This window comes from Xiphophorus couchianus, chromosome 14 (genome assembly GCF_001444195.1).
Source record: "Xiphophorus couchianus chromosome 14, X_couchianus-1.0, whole genome shotgun sequence".
NCBI classification, from domain to species: domain Eukaryota; kingdom Metazoa; phylum Chordata; class Actinopteri; order Cyprinodontiformes; family Poeciliidae; genus Xiphophorus; species Xiphophorus couchianus.
The window spans coordinates 17,005,007-17,020,545 of NC_040241.1; the positions used below are offsets into that span (position 1 = coordinate 17,005,007).

Here is a 15,539-nt window from a genome sequence, read left to right on the forward strand (position 1 = left end):
TAACTACTGTAGAAATGTGTTGAGATCTGTTGATCTTCCATTCTGCATCTGTAAAATATTTTGCTTGTATTGTTCAACCTTCCTAATCTGATTACCAGAAGAACACAGTGTAATGATGTGCACAAACATTATACACAGTGGCTGTTTTCTAAAACAAACTACAAGGTGAAGGACCAAACCTGAGCAAATACGAATCAGATCCGGACTGAAGTCGCCTCAGAACTTTTAAGTCTCATTCATTAAACACTGATACATGCTGAGTGAATCCTTCATTAATGTCGACGCTCAAACTAACACTGATCCCATTAAAGTCTGCATTAATTGACTGTGACACGATGAAACAAGCTGAAAGCCAAACACTCAAATCGTTATGGCGTTGCTACAGTGAATGCATTAGGAAGTCTTTCTGCCGACACCTGCATACATCTGCATTCATTTGGAGTTTGAGAAACTCAAGATTGACACGAAGGTCTTTCCCAGTGCAATTTCAGTCTGATCAGACGACTAACAGCGAAAAGAAATTAAACATGTGCAAAACTGTAAATAAAAAGTATAAAATCCATAAAATATTAAAGTTTAAATTCCCAAGAATATTTATTACAAATATTTTGGAATCTATCCAGGAAGTTCGGGAACATTTCTTTTTTATAAATCCACTAAAAGCCACAGAAAATGGTCAGAACCTCTAAGAAATAATTCTCAGAATTAAAGTTTTCAGTCTTCTTTGAAAAAGTCAAAATAATAATATTAAAGTTGGAAATTTCTTGTTCAGTTTATCTAGTGCTAATTCACAAAAAATGTAATCGCATTCTAATTGATCCTAGTTAGTTAATTATTCAAATTAGTTTAAGAAGTTTTCATTGCCTAGTCGCTCCCTGGACTAGATTACTGACTGATGTATTGATGCACTGGAAAAAAAAAAATCTAAATTCTGACTGTAAAGTTTTTAAAATCTTTTTCTTAGTCAGCTTCCTGAGAAAATACTCAAAATTCTTAGATTAAAGTCAGAGTTCTGGGATTAAAGTGTCCCTAATCTTGTTCCGTACCAAACGGCAACTTTTTTCACTAAGACATAATAAAACAAAGTTGTCCACTAGCTTGCTGTTTCACATCTACATGTCTGTATGGAGCCAATATAAATATGTCATGAATTATTTTAAACTAAACTATAAAATTTACTTTCACTTTAACATGAACTTTTTCCAAACTGAAAGATAAAACCTGTGGATTAGATTGAGTCTCATAAAGCAGCCCGGACAGGAGCCTACTTCCAGCTGCAGCAGAAATGAGCGAATCAAGTCACATCATTATGAATTCAGTCACTTATGACCCTGACAGAGGTCATCACAGAACTTTTTATTTAATCAAGTCGCAATTTGGCCAACTGACATATAAAAAGAAAAAAAAAATAAAGATTGGAGTTTCATCAAAGAGGAAACTGAGGTTTAAAATTGAGCCTCATTATAAACACAGTCCAACAAGTTGAAATTTAAATGAAAGTGTCTCACTAATTGTCCTTCCAACAAGTAAAACAAGAAAATACATGAAGCATAATAGCTTTTGTGGGATTTTGGCAACAATAAAATACGGTTTGTACGGTAAACAAAAGTAGTTAAACAAGGAAAGGCTACCTAATGACTCAAAACTTTAAAACTCAACAAATTGTCTTGATACACCCAGTAAAAATCCTACAAGCTCATTATTTATCTCAGAAAGTGTCAATTATTTTAGAGAAAAGAAAACCTGGTCACTTAGTGAGCGAATAACAGGGTTCTGAGCTGCAGCTTTAATGCAAAACTACTAAAACTTTAATAACTCAAACGTAATTTGACATCATCATGATCTCCTTATTTGCATCACAAAAATCACTCAGATGTAATAATAAAATATACTAACTATTCTTAAAATCTATACCTGGAGGATTATCTACAGTAGAAACATACTGTTTCTTTCTAGCAGTGAATGTCCAAGCAAATTAACTTTGAGGGTGGACAGAAACAGTAAGAGAAATTCCATCTCCAGCTCTGTTTGCATCCTTGGACACACAATTGACACAAGAAACCGATGTGACAATGTGTGGTCACAATGCAGGGAGCTATATTTGGTAAAAACAGTACATCAGCACAAACACCTCACACTGGCTGCCAAGAACGGAGGGAGAGGTCAGATGATGAGGGCTTTTTCTGCAGCAGCAGCAACAGCATGTGGCCCAAATAAATTCACTGTGGACCCGCCGGTATAATGAAGTTTCTCCGGTCGAACTAGATCAAAATGTCCAGAATCTGGCAGCAAACCCAAAGCAGAATCACGGCGAGAAACAATAAAGAGAACGATGTGGCAATGCCGCTACCAAACAGAGTACCGGTAAACTGCAACTTTACCTTGAAACACATTAAACCAGGCGCCTGCTACTTCAGTCCTGCAGTTTTTATTTACGTTCCTCCTTCAGAGGTGATTAAATATCAAATTTTGTGATCCAAAGATTGCAAAGTCGCAAAAAACAAACAAACAAAAAAATACCCCTGTATATATGTTTAATAAAGTGCTAATAATTTAAGCATGCAACATTTTTACAAAACAAATAAAGTAGCCATTTTTGTGTGAAATCATTTAAATCCAAAACATAAAAAGGGTTTAGTTGGTGTACCTTATTAAAACAAAAGCACATTTTCTCAAATAATTATTTTTTTGTGGCCTCAGAATAAAAACGCCTCAGCAACAAGAACACGATTTGAAAGAAAAATTATTAGTTTTCCGTTTTAGGAAGACTTTAAGTTCCTCTTAAACTGCATTTGTAGTATAAATTTGTGGTCCAATTAGGTCCCCAGTGCTTCATTAAGCTCTGCAGCAGCTTTATAATCAAACATTGGATTCAGGTGTGTTGAACTAGAGGAACTTCGAAAACATGGACGCCCAAGTCCAGACATCCAGAACTGCTCGTTACCAGACCTCTGCAGGGCTGAATGTCTGCTGGTGAAGAGATTCAACTATTTTATCCAGGCGTGTTGGAACAGGGAAGCATGTCTCCGGTCCTGGAGAGCAGGATGGTTGCTCTCCAGGACTGGAAATGGGCGACCCTGCTCTAAAACATGCAGCTCACTGGCCTGCATGTCAAAATCATATCACAAATATGGAAAATATTAAAGTTTGCCTCCAAGACAACAAATTGGCACAATTTTAATGTTAGTTACAGCCAAGAAAATGCAAAAATAAGATTTTAAATGGATGCCAATGGACCCCGGAGTGATAAATCTGTGTGTGACCCAGTTAGAAATAATTTCTAAAAGAAAGGAAGTACTGCTAACCAACTTTTTAACTTCTAGTTTTAAATTAAATTAAATAAGCGTTCTACGTCCCAGAGCCTTTCAACTCTGCAGCTCCAGCTTTATTTATTTCTCAGTAATAAACACTGCAGTTTGTCAATGCAGTTTTAATTTGTGTTCTGCTTTCAAGGCTGCAGCGCTGGAACGTGTTCACATCTGAGGAAGGGAAATGTTCAAGAGGGAAATGTTTTGTTTTTATGCCAGGTTTCTTAACTAATAACTAGGGAAACATGAGGCAGAGTTTAACTTTCAGTTAATTTCCAACGTGAAGCAGGAAGAAGATCAGAAAATTTGACCTGGCTCTTGTTTTTAAGATTCACCTTGTTTAGTCCAGTTTTAGTTGTTTGCATTCCCGTCCTTATAGTTTTCACTTTTACATACTTCCTCATATTTAAGCAGGAAATCAGAGGGAAGTGTCACTTAAAGTTTGCATCTCTGCTTCCTAAAATTGTCTCTCCTGCGGACCTTTGCTCCTTTCCCTTCACTGCTGCGTTTATTCCCTGCATTGCGATGCGTCTCGCTCTAATTCTGACACCTCTCTTCCTTTTTGTCCCAAATGTGATTTTATTGAATTTTTTTTGCCACACCACAGGACGCCCGCCGCCATCATTAGTTCCCTCAACATCCTACTTTGTGTCCATCTCACCTTCACTTTTCCTTCACAACCCAGAATGAATCTAGAGATTTCCTGCCCTCTTTTCATCATTTTCAACTCTTCTGTGTTTTTGTCCTCCATGTGGCAAAGCTACCACCCACTCCTCCCACTCATCATCCCCCAAAGGCTCCCGTTAAGACTCATGATCAGACGGAGCCAGCCAAATCTTGTAGCTCTTCTCATCTTGAGATGATCCGGGGTTTCTTTTCTGAGACACCAACAGTGGAAAATCTGTGCATGTCTCTCAGAGGCAGCGACAGATTGAGAGGGAAGCGATACAACTTTTTCTTTTTCTGTTCTTTGAGAGGAAAAATAAAAGGCACCAGTGGAAGCAAAATACTGAACAGGAAAGGTAAAACAGAAAAGAATAGAGTATAAAATCCTTCTGATCACATTACAGGAATGAATGTCAATATTTTAAAAAAAAGGCTGAATCATTAACTTTCCAGTTCTTTAAAAACTAATATTCTCATGTTAAAATCACAAATCTGATGCATAAGACATCTGCAAACAGCAATAGACAATAAAATTAACTAGAGGTTAATCTTTGCTTCACTAAAATGATTTGGTGAGTCTCTGGAAAAAATTATTTTGTACAAATTGTGCAAAAGGTAGTTAGCCTATCAGTAAAGCTAAAAGGCCATTTCAATGCTCAACATGTTGCAGCAGCATCCACATTTTTAAAGATATTGTTTTTAAATGAAGAATTTGTTGAGCTTATTTCTGTTTATTCAAAAAACATTTGAGTTTCTAGGGCAGTGTTCACACATCCAGCAAAAGGGACCAAAATCTGATTTTTCCCCCCCATATATATTCGCCCATATCCAGCTTTTTCATAGCAGTCTGAACAGCCTTACTAAAATCTTTTAACTCCCCCAAAAACCCAAATTGAGTCACTTTCACTTCTGAAAGTGAAAGTGATTGAAACAGTCAATGTGGCATGACCGCTTCAAGTCTGAACGGTCATGCCACATTTTAGCCGCACACGGCAAATCCTGATGTAAACAATGGCTGAAATTTATGGTTATTAAAACTTTCCAGTTTGTGTTGCAACACAGGTGGAAAGATGTGAAGCATATCAATAGACTAAGGTGCTGTAGATATAAAAATATATAATTAGGCCATTTACTGTCTAAACTCTGCAAACCAATGACAAAGAAGCGATGTACAGAATGAAAATGGCTGGAGGTCCAGCGGTTTTATAGCCACCGGGAATCATAACTGAGCCATAATTGAGGCTAACAGCTTCGAAAGGATCCTTTGGCTGTGCAGCAGACGACGTTAAACCAGGAAGCAATTTAGCCCTGTTCCTTATCTACCCATGCCTGCAAGAGAAAAACTGCAGGATATCATTACTTTAAAATATTCTATGGTTAACAGCCGGTGGATTTAATCAGACCTCGACGCGTTGCCTGTTGAAACTCAGGTTAAAGCTGGAAGCAAATGGAAGAACAGCAGCAGCAGCTAGGGAGACACCGAGGGAATGTGTTTGTTTTCCGTTTATAGAGTGAAGTGCTGCGTTTATGACCCATACAGGTGCAGCTTTATTACTCAGAATATGATGGATGACAGAGGAAGCAGGTGGACAGCCTTCATAGGTTCAGATAAATTCTGCTGCATTATTCTTTTGCTTTAGGAAAAACAGGTTTAAGTGCAGTAAAAACCAAAATACGCAGTTATTTTACTTGCAGTCAAAGATTTTATTGCCTCCTGAACAACAGGCTGTCATGTCTCCAGATGTGGGCTGTATTTACAGCATATCTAAGCTGCTTTTTGTCATTTATTGCATTTTAATTTTCAGCTTAGCTTTTGGCTGTCGACGAGCTGTCGACAATGAAGGGAAGCTTTTGCAACGTTTCGCTGTTCATCAACGCCAAAACGAACGATAGAGCAGCAAATATCTCACCGCAATGAAAACGCAGGACTGACCTACATGCAGAGACAAAGCAGGAAATGTTTTTCTTTGATCGGGTAAACTGGTTCAGTTTCTCTTTGAGACACAGAGGGAAGACGTGGTGACTGAAACGCGTCAAAAAACACGTGTAGCAACACAAAACCTATAAAAATTACATGAGAAGTTAAACACCTGAAGAAGATGAAAATGTTTCATGCTGTTTCTCCTTACCAGAAAAGCTGCCATTTTTAACTGAAAACAAGGATTTCAGTTAAAGCCGTACATAAAAAAACAGCTATTTGTCATTTTAACATCCAAACTCCAGTGAGTTGTTTGTTTTTAGGGAGAAGATGACACAGGCCTGCAGCTACTGCTTGTGAATGATTACTCAGCCCAAGTCAGAAGGCAGAAAGATAATCTAATGCCTGTGAAGTCAAATCAGAAAAAGAGAGAAAAAGAAAATAAAGTCAAAATAAGGAGAAAAAAGGACAAGAAATCAAGAAAAGACATGCTCTGGCTGTAAATAACAGACACTCAGAGTAAACATGGTGGAACAGTGACTGTGTTCTTAGACTTAGACTTAGACTTGTACTTTATTGATCCTTTGGGAAGATTCCCTCAGGAAATTGAAGTTACCAGCAGCTCCCAGGCAAAAAACAAAGATAACACACAGTAAGTAAAGTGCAAAAGAATACAAAATACAAATTAAATACTAAGGTACACACCAAATGTGAGTAACCAAAACCTTAAATTATGCAAGAAAAACCTTAAATTATGTAAGAAACAAGGAATAAGAATATAGAATATAAGAATATAAGTAAATATAAATACAACACAAAAAAGTATATATATAAGAATTTGGCGGATAGATTGACCAGTGATATCGTATTGCACTATGTGGTTTGACCTGATAAGTATGGAGAAAAATACAAGGGGTCACTACTCCTTCCACCCTCTGCCTCTGTCCTGTGTCACCCCCCCCCCCAGTGTGGAATTGTACAGTCTGACGGCATGGGGGACAAAAGAGTTCTTAAATCTATTGGTCCGGCACTTGGGAAGCAGCAGTCTGTCACTGAACCGGCTCCTCTGGCTGCTGATGACGGCGTGTAGAGGGTGGCTGCTATCGTTCATGATGTCCAGCAGTTTGTTCAGTGTCCTCGCCTCTGCCACCGTCACCAGAGAGTCCAGCTTCATGCCGACCACAGAGCCGGCACGCTTGGTCAGTTTGTCCAGTCTGGACGTGTCCTTCTTGGATATGCTGCCTCCCCAGCACACCACGGTGTAGAAGAGGACACTGGCAATCACAGACTGGTAGAACATCCAGAGCAGTTTGCTGCAGATGTTAAAGGACCGCAGTCTCCTCAGGAAGTACATCCTGCTCTGCACTTTCCCATACAGGTGGCTAGTGTGTTTTGACCAATCCAGTTTACTGTCCAGCCACAGCCCGAGGTATTTGTAGGCGTCCACGACCTCAACCTCAGTTCCCTCTAATGTGACTGGTCTCGGCTTTGGTCTGGACCTCCCAAAGTCTATAACCAGCTCCTTCGTCTTAGCGGTGTTGAGTTCCAGGTGGTTTGTGTGGCACCAGAGAGCAAAGTCCCTCACCAGACAGCGATACTCCTCCTCTCTGTCGTCCCTGATACATCCTACTATGGCTGTGTCATCAGCATACTTCTGTATGTGACACAGCTCCGAGTTGTAGTGGAAGTCAGAGGAGTACAGGGTGAAGAGAAGAGGGGCCAGCACTGTGCCCTGGGGGGCTCCTGTGTTGCTGACCACAGTGTCAGACACGGTGTCCTTCAGCCTGACATACTGCGGCCTGTTGGTGAGGTAACTATGGATCCAGTTGACCAGGTGCGGGTCTACTCCCATGCTGTTTAGTTTATCCTGGAGCAGAAGGGGCTGGATTGTATTAAAGGCACTGGAGAAGTCCAAAAAAAGGATCCTCACCGTGCCACTGCCCTTATCCAGGTGGGAGTGGGCCCGGTGCAGCAGGTAGAGGATGGCATCCTCCACACCAACATCTGACTGGTAGGCGAATTGCAGGAGATCCTGGGCATGTTCCACCTGGGGTCTGAGGAGGCCGAGGAAGAGCCGCTCCAACGTCTTCATCAGGTGTGAAGTAAGTGCCACGGGCCGAAAGTCATTCAGCTCGCTGGGCCTGTTCTTCTTGGGCACTGGGACGATGCAGGATGTCTTCCAGAGGGTGGGCACTTCCCTTAGCTGCAGGCTGAGGTTGAAGATCCGCTGTAGTGGCTCTCCCAGTTCAGTAGCGCAGGTCTTCAGCAGCCTTGGACACACCTGGTCCGGCCCTGCTGCTTTCCTGGGCTTGAGCTTCCTCAGCTGTTCTCTGACCTGGTCTGTGGTGAAGTGGGGCGGGGGTTGTGCTGAGGTGTGTGGGGGGGTTGTCAGTGTAGTGTTGTCTGGGGGGAGGTGTGTGGTAAGGAGCAGGGGTGGCTGCAGTGAGAGAGGGGGTTGGGGGGCCATGGACTGGTTGAACCTGTTGAAGAAGTTGTTCAGTTCGTTTGCCCTCTCCATTGTTCCCCCAACGACTCTGGTCTTTGTGTTGAGGCCAGTGATGGTCCTCACACCTTCCCAGACCTCCTTCATGTTGTTCTCTCTCAGCTTCTGCTCCACCTTTCTCCTGTAACTGTCTTTTGCTTCCCTCACACACTGTTTCACCTCCTGCTGTGCTGCCTTCATGGCCTCCCTGTCTCCTCTCCTGAAGGCAGCCTTCTTCTTATTGAGGACAGTTTTGACTTCCCGCGTTACCCATGGTTTGTTATTAGGGTAACAGCGGACAGTCTTGGCAGGGGATACCACATCTGCACAGAAGTTCAGATAGTCCGTCAGGCAGTCAGTCTACAGTCTACACGGACAACGACGAAAGAATCGGACAAGGTAACAAAGACGACGGGAGTTTGGTGTCACTTTGGAGCAGAGATCCGCTCTCGAGGTGGACCAGCGCGGAGACGGATACGTCTAGAAACAATCAGAGAGCCAGAGACTGAATTATTATGAGATCGGACTGCTAGCCTGCTTAGAGCCTGGATTAGCTGTAGCCTAGCCACCGGCTAATTAGCCACCGGTGCTAACGAGCCGGTGCTAACATCTGTAAACACAGATGTTGTGTTTACGGCGACATCTGAACTTAAACATGATAAATTGTCGTTGTGAAGTAGGCCGTGTTAATTGGTGATTTTGATTGTTGTATTGTGTTTCTATCAGTTAAACTACATTAAACATTAAATAATTTAAACTAGGTAATAAAATAACTTGAATATTAATTTGAAATGTTGCACTTTAAAGTTAAAGAACTTAAATTAGTTATTTTGTTTATTTAACTTTAATCGCTTTGTGGTTGATTCACAGTGGTTTGCTTATTATTTACGTAGTTTGCTCAGTATTTTCTATGCAATTTGAGTGAAGTTAATTTATGTAAATTTAAATAATACAGATAAGTCATATTTATTTATTTATTTCATCTTTTGGGGTTGTTTAAAGGTTTTTACCAGCTTCTGGAAATGTCCTGACAGACACTAATACATAAATTTAGAGTAAATGAAGAAAACTGCTTGGTGTTTTGAGTGAAATCCAGCTGATAAAAATCTAGATGTAAACATCCATTTCCAAGTGGGGAAGCTGCACAAACTAAAAGAGGAATCGACAAAGCCTGTCATGAATCAAGAAATGTTTCAACAAGTTTGGGAATAAAGGGAGGTAAGAAAACTGGCTGTGAAATAAAAGATCTGGGTTTTAGTCTGATGCAACAGTAACACCTCATACAGCTAAATGAATGGTAACAGAGTGAAAGGCGCCATCTTAATATTTCCCTCTTCAGACTTCATGTTACAAGTTTAAATTTGTTTTTATGTAAAGCTTTCCAAAAAACTTACCGTTTCTGAATTTTAAAGATAAATTATAACACAAAAAAAGCATTCTTACAAGATACACCCTTTGCATGTCACGTTCTGCCAGTAGCACTGTAATTAATAGTACAATGCTCAATCTGCAGTGAACTGCAGGTTATTTAACACCTGAGGGATGTTTCAACAAGTTCCACACAATCCTCGCCTCAAAAACGCTGCAAACACCATTTTACTCCCACGAAGCCGTTGACCCCGTCCCTTCTGTGCACTTTGAGTTCGCTTTCATTATCAACTCTTACAAAACATAATGGATCCTTCAAACCACACAGAGAAGCTGCATACATGTAAAAACAAAGATTTAATCTCAGCAGCCACGCATAAAGGTACGCCAAACTTCATCACCCACACAAATACGGCAACCAAGCAACAAATTAAGTTGGAGATTATAGCACTAAAACCAAACACAAATTCAAAAAACAGAAAACAAAAACAGCAAAGATAGACTAGTGAAGGGCAGGATAATAAAAATAGGGCATGAAAAGAACAGAACAGCAGGAAAACAGTTTAATTACAGTTATTACTTTTTTAAAGATCAGACTCCAGAAGATAAAGTGCTGCACGGCATTTAAGATCAGTTTGATCATTTAATTAAAAAATGCTCTTCATGTAAATCCCCGAGTAAAATGACAGCAACTATGGCGAACTTTAGCAACCTATGGATCATCCAGGCGTGAGCATTTAAGTAAAAATAAAATCTCTGATGTTTTCTATTATTTCTGTTCTCACTTTCTTTTCTAAAGAAGTTACAGAAGTTGCAACATCTCTGAACGCACAACACATTGAACCTTGAGGCGGCTGGGCTACAGCAGCAGAAGACCACACCGGGTTTCGCTCCTGTCAGCTAAAAGCAGGAAACTGAGGCTATAATTATTACAGGCTCACCAGAATTGGACAATAAGAGATCGGACAAACGCTGCCTGGTCTGATGAGTCGATTTCTGCTGCGACGTTCGGTTGGTCAAGTCAGAATTTGGCGTCAACAACATAAAAGCTTGGATCCATCCTGCCTTGTATCAACGATTCTGGCTGGTGATGGTGATGCAATGGTGTATTTTCCTGGCACACTTTGGGTCCATTAGTACCAACTGATCATCGTGTCAACGCCAAGCCTACCTGAACATTATTGCTGACCATGTTCATCCCCTTATGACCACGGTGTACCCATCTTTTGACGGCCATGTCATAAATACTTTTTCCTGGCAGCTTTTGTAACTGTGTAATGCATTGGAAAAACTAGACATTATTATGCTTGTTGTGACAAAATATTTGAGAAAAATCTTCCATAAATGACTTCCTTTGCTCAGTATCTCTCAAACGGCCTCCGCAGTCACCAGATCTCAGTCCAATAGAAAACCTTTGGGATGTGGTGGACCGGGAGATTCACATGACGGATGTTCAGCCGACAAATCTGCAGCGACTGCGTGATGCTATCATGTCAGTTTGGACCAGACTCTCTGAGGAATGTTTCCAGTACCTCGTTGAATCTCTGCCACGAAGGATTAAGGCACATGGGAATCCAACCCAGTACTGGCAAGGTGTACCTAATAAAGTGGCCAGTGAGTGTAAAGTATTAACATATGGGCAACTTAAATGGTTGAAAAACGACAAAAATTTCTGATGTTTGTACTGAGCCCCAAGTTGGGAACAGGCGCTTTATTCCCATTTTAATTGTCAATTAATGAAAACAGACAGCGGCTGATCGGAGCACCTGGCTGAGGGCGAGCCATAATTAAACTCATTAGAATTAGAAAGGAGACTTTTGTTCTCCATCAGCCATTAAAGCAGCCAAAACACAAGGCGCTACGCCAAAGTAGTTTGTCTCTTTGCTTCATCCCTCCGCCTCCTGCAGCACTTTCAATCCTTCACCAACTTTATTAATAGAACAATCACTTCTAGACCTTGGCCTTGCGCTCACTGCAACTACTTCAATTTTCTTATTCGTTGCATTTTCTCATTTTCTCCTGATTACTGACAAAACCTGTTTGTGCAAGTCGTTTATGCCACCAACTTGTTTTCCAGAACAAAACAACAGCTTTCTAACTTTTTGGACAGCGTCACGGCTCCTCCGACTGTTGGCGTTTTACGGTCCCCGGGCAATCTGAATACTCTGCTTCAGCAGATTGTGTTTTCCGAGCGCTCTGGTTTCTCTCCAGGAGCAAGATGGTGAGCTTCTCACAGTTTCTATTAGTTCATCTGGGTGGAAATGAATGGAGTGATTTGATGAAATATTAAACAGCACATGTCAAACCCAATCAACAGATTGCTTTTATTCCCCCCTCAGAAGCAAAGAAATCTTTAATCATACAAGCAGGGACAGTTGGTTTCTTCAGATGTATATTGTAATTAGATAAGAGGGGTGTTTGTTTCTGAAATTGTTTTTTAACACCAAAGTTAATTGCTTTTCAGCCAGCCAGGTCAAAAGGAGGAACTAATATTAATGCATTAATGTCTCCAAATGCGTCTCATTCAAATAAATATTTATTCAGGGAATAATTCCCATCATTTTTGTAGGTTAATGGTCTTTATGAGCCTTAAATGGGATTTAGAAACCATATTTATGAATGAATGAACACAAAGATGTTTTGTGCTTTGTTTTTTTTTCAAAATAAAATATTTTACACTTGAACATATTATACCTTTTGACGTACTTGTAGAGAAATATAGTCCCTTCTAAGTTATAATGGAGAAAAAAGGCCAAAATGATTTTAAAATGAAGATGTACAAATGGAACTGAAGACAACTAGTGACTGATCTTCTGGTAAATTAATGAACCATTAATTTCATTAATTTTATTAATTTCATTAATTTACCAGATTTCTCAGATTTTGTAAAAACAAATTCTATTAAACCTCCTAAAGGCGTTGAGGATATTTTGGTTGTATATTACTCCAGATAAAATTTTGTCGTTTTCTCTTGTAAAAGTAAGCCGTTTGCACTGCAGATTCCCAATTAAAACCTGCAAACTTCCACTAAGAGTGAAGCGGTTTGTATCATCTAACCTCAGCTGCAGACCCACACAAAACTCTCCAGTGTCTAAATGTTGGAATTATACTTTCTAAAAAGATACCGGATTATATCTACTGACGTTCCTCTGATGTGATCTTTTAAAGTTCATGACTCCTAAACGTCTCTGGCACGATTCATTAATTTTTTTAGTCAGTCCCACACTTTCAGGTTATCTTAGTAAAATAACAACAAAAAAACGCTTATTTTAGGGCTACAAACGCTCTGGACTGTAATTCTCTCCTACCTTGTTCTCTCCCCCCGTATCGATCTACTACAAACAGACTTGGAGATGAAATGTCAGTCTGAAGTAGTTTGTCCAAGACGGTTGTAAACATGTCCCGACTGCCAGCCTCTGGCTCTAAAGGACCTCAACAAGGTCTTTTGTGAATGTGTCAAGTGGAGAGCTGTTAAAGACAAAGCTGTTTAAAAACCTACAGGACTGCAGCATGCTGTCCTTCCACCTGGTCTTACCAACCTTTTCTCCAAGCTCAAAGCAAAATTACAAGCCAGATCGTCTAATATGTTTTGTAATGTTACGATACTCTCAGGAGAACAGAGATTTGTAATTTTCTCTTTGACTGAGAGGCTTGAACAGTTTTTTACCCAAAAATTCAGACTTATGCTAAAACTGATGAGGCTATTAATACTCATCAGCAAACTAATAGAAACTAAAAACATTTAAGATGTAAAACAAATAACCCCTTTAAAAACAAAACAAATAAAACCTTTAACAATATGTAAACAAATAAAAAAAAACTATTACAATTTTTTAAAAGAGATCCTAACGCACTGGAACCCCAGTATTCAAACTGGATAGGAACCACTAAACAGCTGAATTATGCAAATACTTGAGATCCTCTCTAAAATGAAAAAGGGACCAATAACTATTTATTTTAACATTTCAAACACCTATGTTCAATAGCCAGTTGTACTGGTGACATTTACTTCACTGTTTGGGAAAAAGTTACTTATGGGAGTAGTTTTACTCGGCTGTACTTTTTCTGTTACTTGAGTAATATTATTGCTACTGTTCTTAGATTTCTGCTACGTCTGAGCTAATGCTTATGCTAAACTGTGCTGGACTGGTGAGGCCCTAAAAATGGTAAACCTGACATTTTTTGCCATATTTGCTGTAGTTTTCTTTCTAAATCACTGCTGAGAAATAAATACAGCTCCACACCAGAAGAAGAAAATCCCTAAATGAGTTCACCCACAAATGTAGCTTCTATCTTTTGCATGAACAAATTATATTTTACATATTTAAAAACTGATGCAGCTCTGATGGTCTAACCACAACGGTTGCACCAATGATGTAATTATGCATGTGGATTAATGAGACTGAGCCATTTAAAATGGCTTATGGAAGACAAGTGGGATTTTGAACTGAAGAAGCTTGGTCAGAAAAGGTGCAGCTCAAATTTACCCATAGAAAAAAATATTCAGAGCCAAAAAAAAAATACCCAGATGTTTCTAAAAGCAAGTAAACATCTGTCATTGTTAATCAAAACATCCTCTGACATCATACTTAGCACTCAAAGAGCAACTAACATTACCGATAAGGTGTTCTGTTTTAATGAGAAAAGGAACATCTGATTATTTAAATTTCCCTGCGAGGTTTTCTGCAAGATGCATAATGCATGCATTTGTTGGGTAAATTAAATTCCAAGCCACATATTAGTGGCTTAGTGAACGCTGCAAGCAATATGAATTATATGAATTGTTTGGAAACATTTTATCCAAACTGTAAGCAGGGCCCAGATAGCCAGATAGTTGAAGAGATATACAAATGTTTACCCTTCATTATTCCACAATTATTGGATTTTTTTTTTTTTAAAGATCGAAAAGCAGACCAGGGTTTTAACTAAAAAGGGCAAAAAATACATTTAACTTGTCAACATATGAAGAAAAGCCCAAATTAAAATCGAATGTTGTGAGAATCAATAAGAGATCATCTGCAGTAGATAATTTCCCATTTTTAGAGAGTGAGGTTTAATACATGTTGGATATTATCACTGGGTATTCCTGCACTGCTCTTTATTGTGTGTACTTGTTTAACCTGGAGTGAAAACTGGACGTTATTTCACTTCCTGGCGTCAAACATTAATCAGTGAGCGTTCAACAGACGATCACAGCCTTAAAACTTCCCAGGACCGTGTGTTAGCGTTATCGATTATTACAACAGTCGCAATAATTAACCGGTGTGCAGTCACACTTTTAATTAAAAACTCCCACTTTATGCACAACTTCCTCTTCTGTGAGAAAACATCGCTCATCTGTATGCACATCAGTGGGCCTGTGTAATCACAACTTCAATCACCCCAGTGTATTATAAGCCTGGCGGGCCACCAGGCTTTACTTGTGCCCCCACCAGGCTAAGCATTGTTCATTTTGTTATTTTTTTTAATGATTGAACCCTAAGCAAATTATTTACACATTTTATCAAAGCTCGGAAGTACAATGTCAAATCAACGAATTCTGATGTTTGTTTCTTCATATCAAGACGTCAAATTCTAGATTTACTTTTTGAATTTAATGCTTTACTCCTCTGAGCAAACAAATGCCATTAAAATTGTTTATTATGTGTGAGTATAAGGAACTGTTCCTTCAAGAGCCATGCTCTTAAAGGAGCAGGCCAATAAATAGGTCCACCTGTTTCCAACGCCGCTACCCGCTGCGTTAAAGTCTTACAATTGTTGAGCCAAATCGCCACCAGAAAGCAGATCCGAGTTAGGT

The 15,539-nt window shown here is 39.5% G+C and overlaps 1 protein-coding gene and 1 long non-coding RNA gene across 3 annotated transcripts in view; both read right to left on the reverse strand.

Annotated features, from left to right (window-relative positions):
• Nucleotides 1–15,539, reverse strand: part of pcxb (pyruvate carboxylase b) — a 369,757-nt gene that overhangs the window by 181,226 nt on the left and 172,992 nt on the right. The window lies entirely within an intron of this gene.
• Nucleotides 7,022–15,530, reverse strand: LOC114158027 (uncharacterized). Its single transcript, XR_003598315.1, has 3 exons — nucleotides 15,517–15,530; nucleotides 12,757–12,763; nucleotides 7,022–7,106 (listed from the first exon to the last, which is right to left on the reverse strand). It is a non-coding gene; the product is annotated as an uncharacterized LOC114158027 (long non-coding RNA).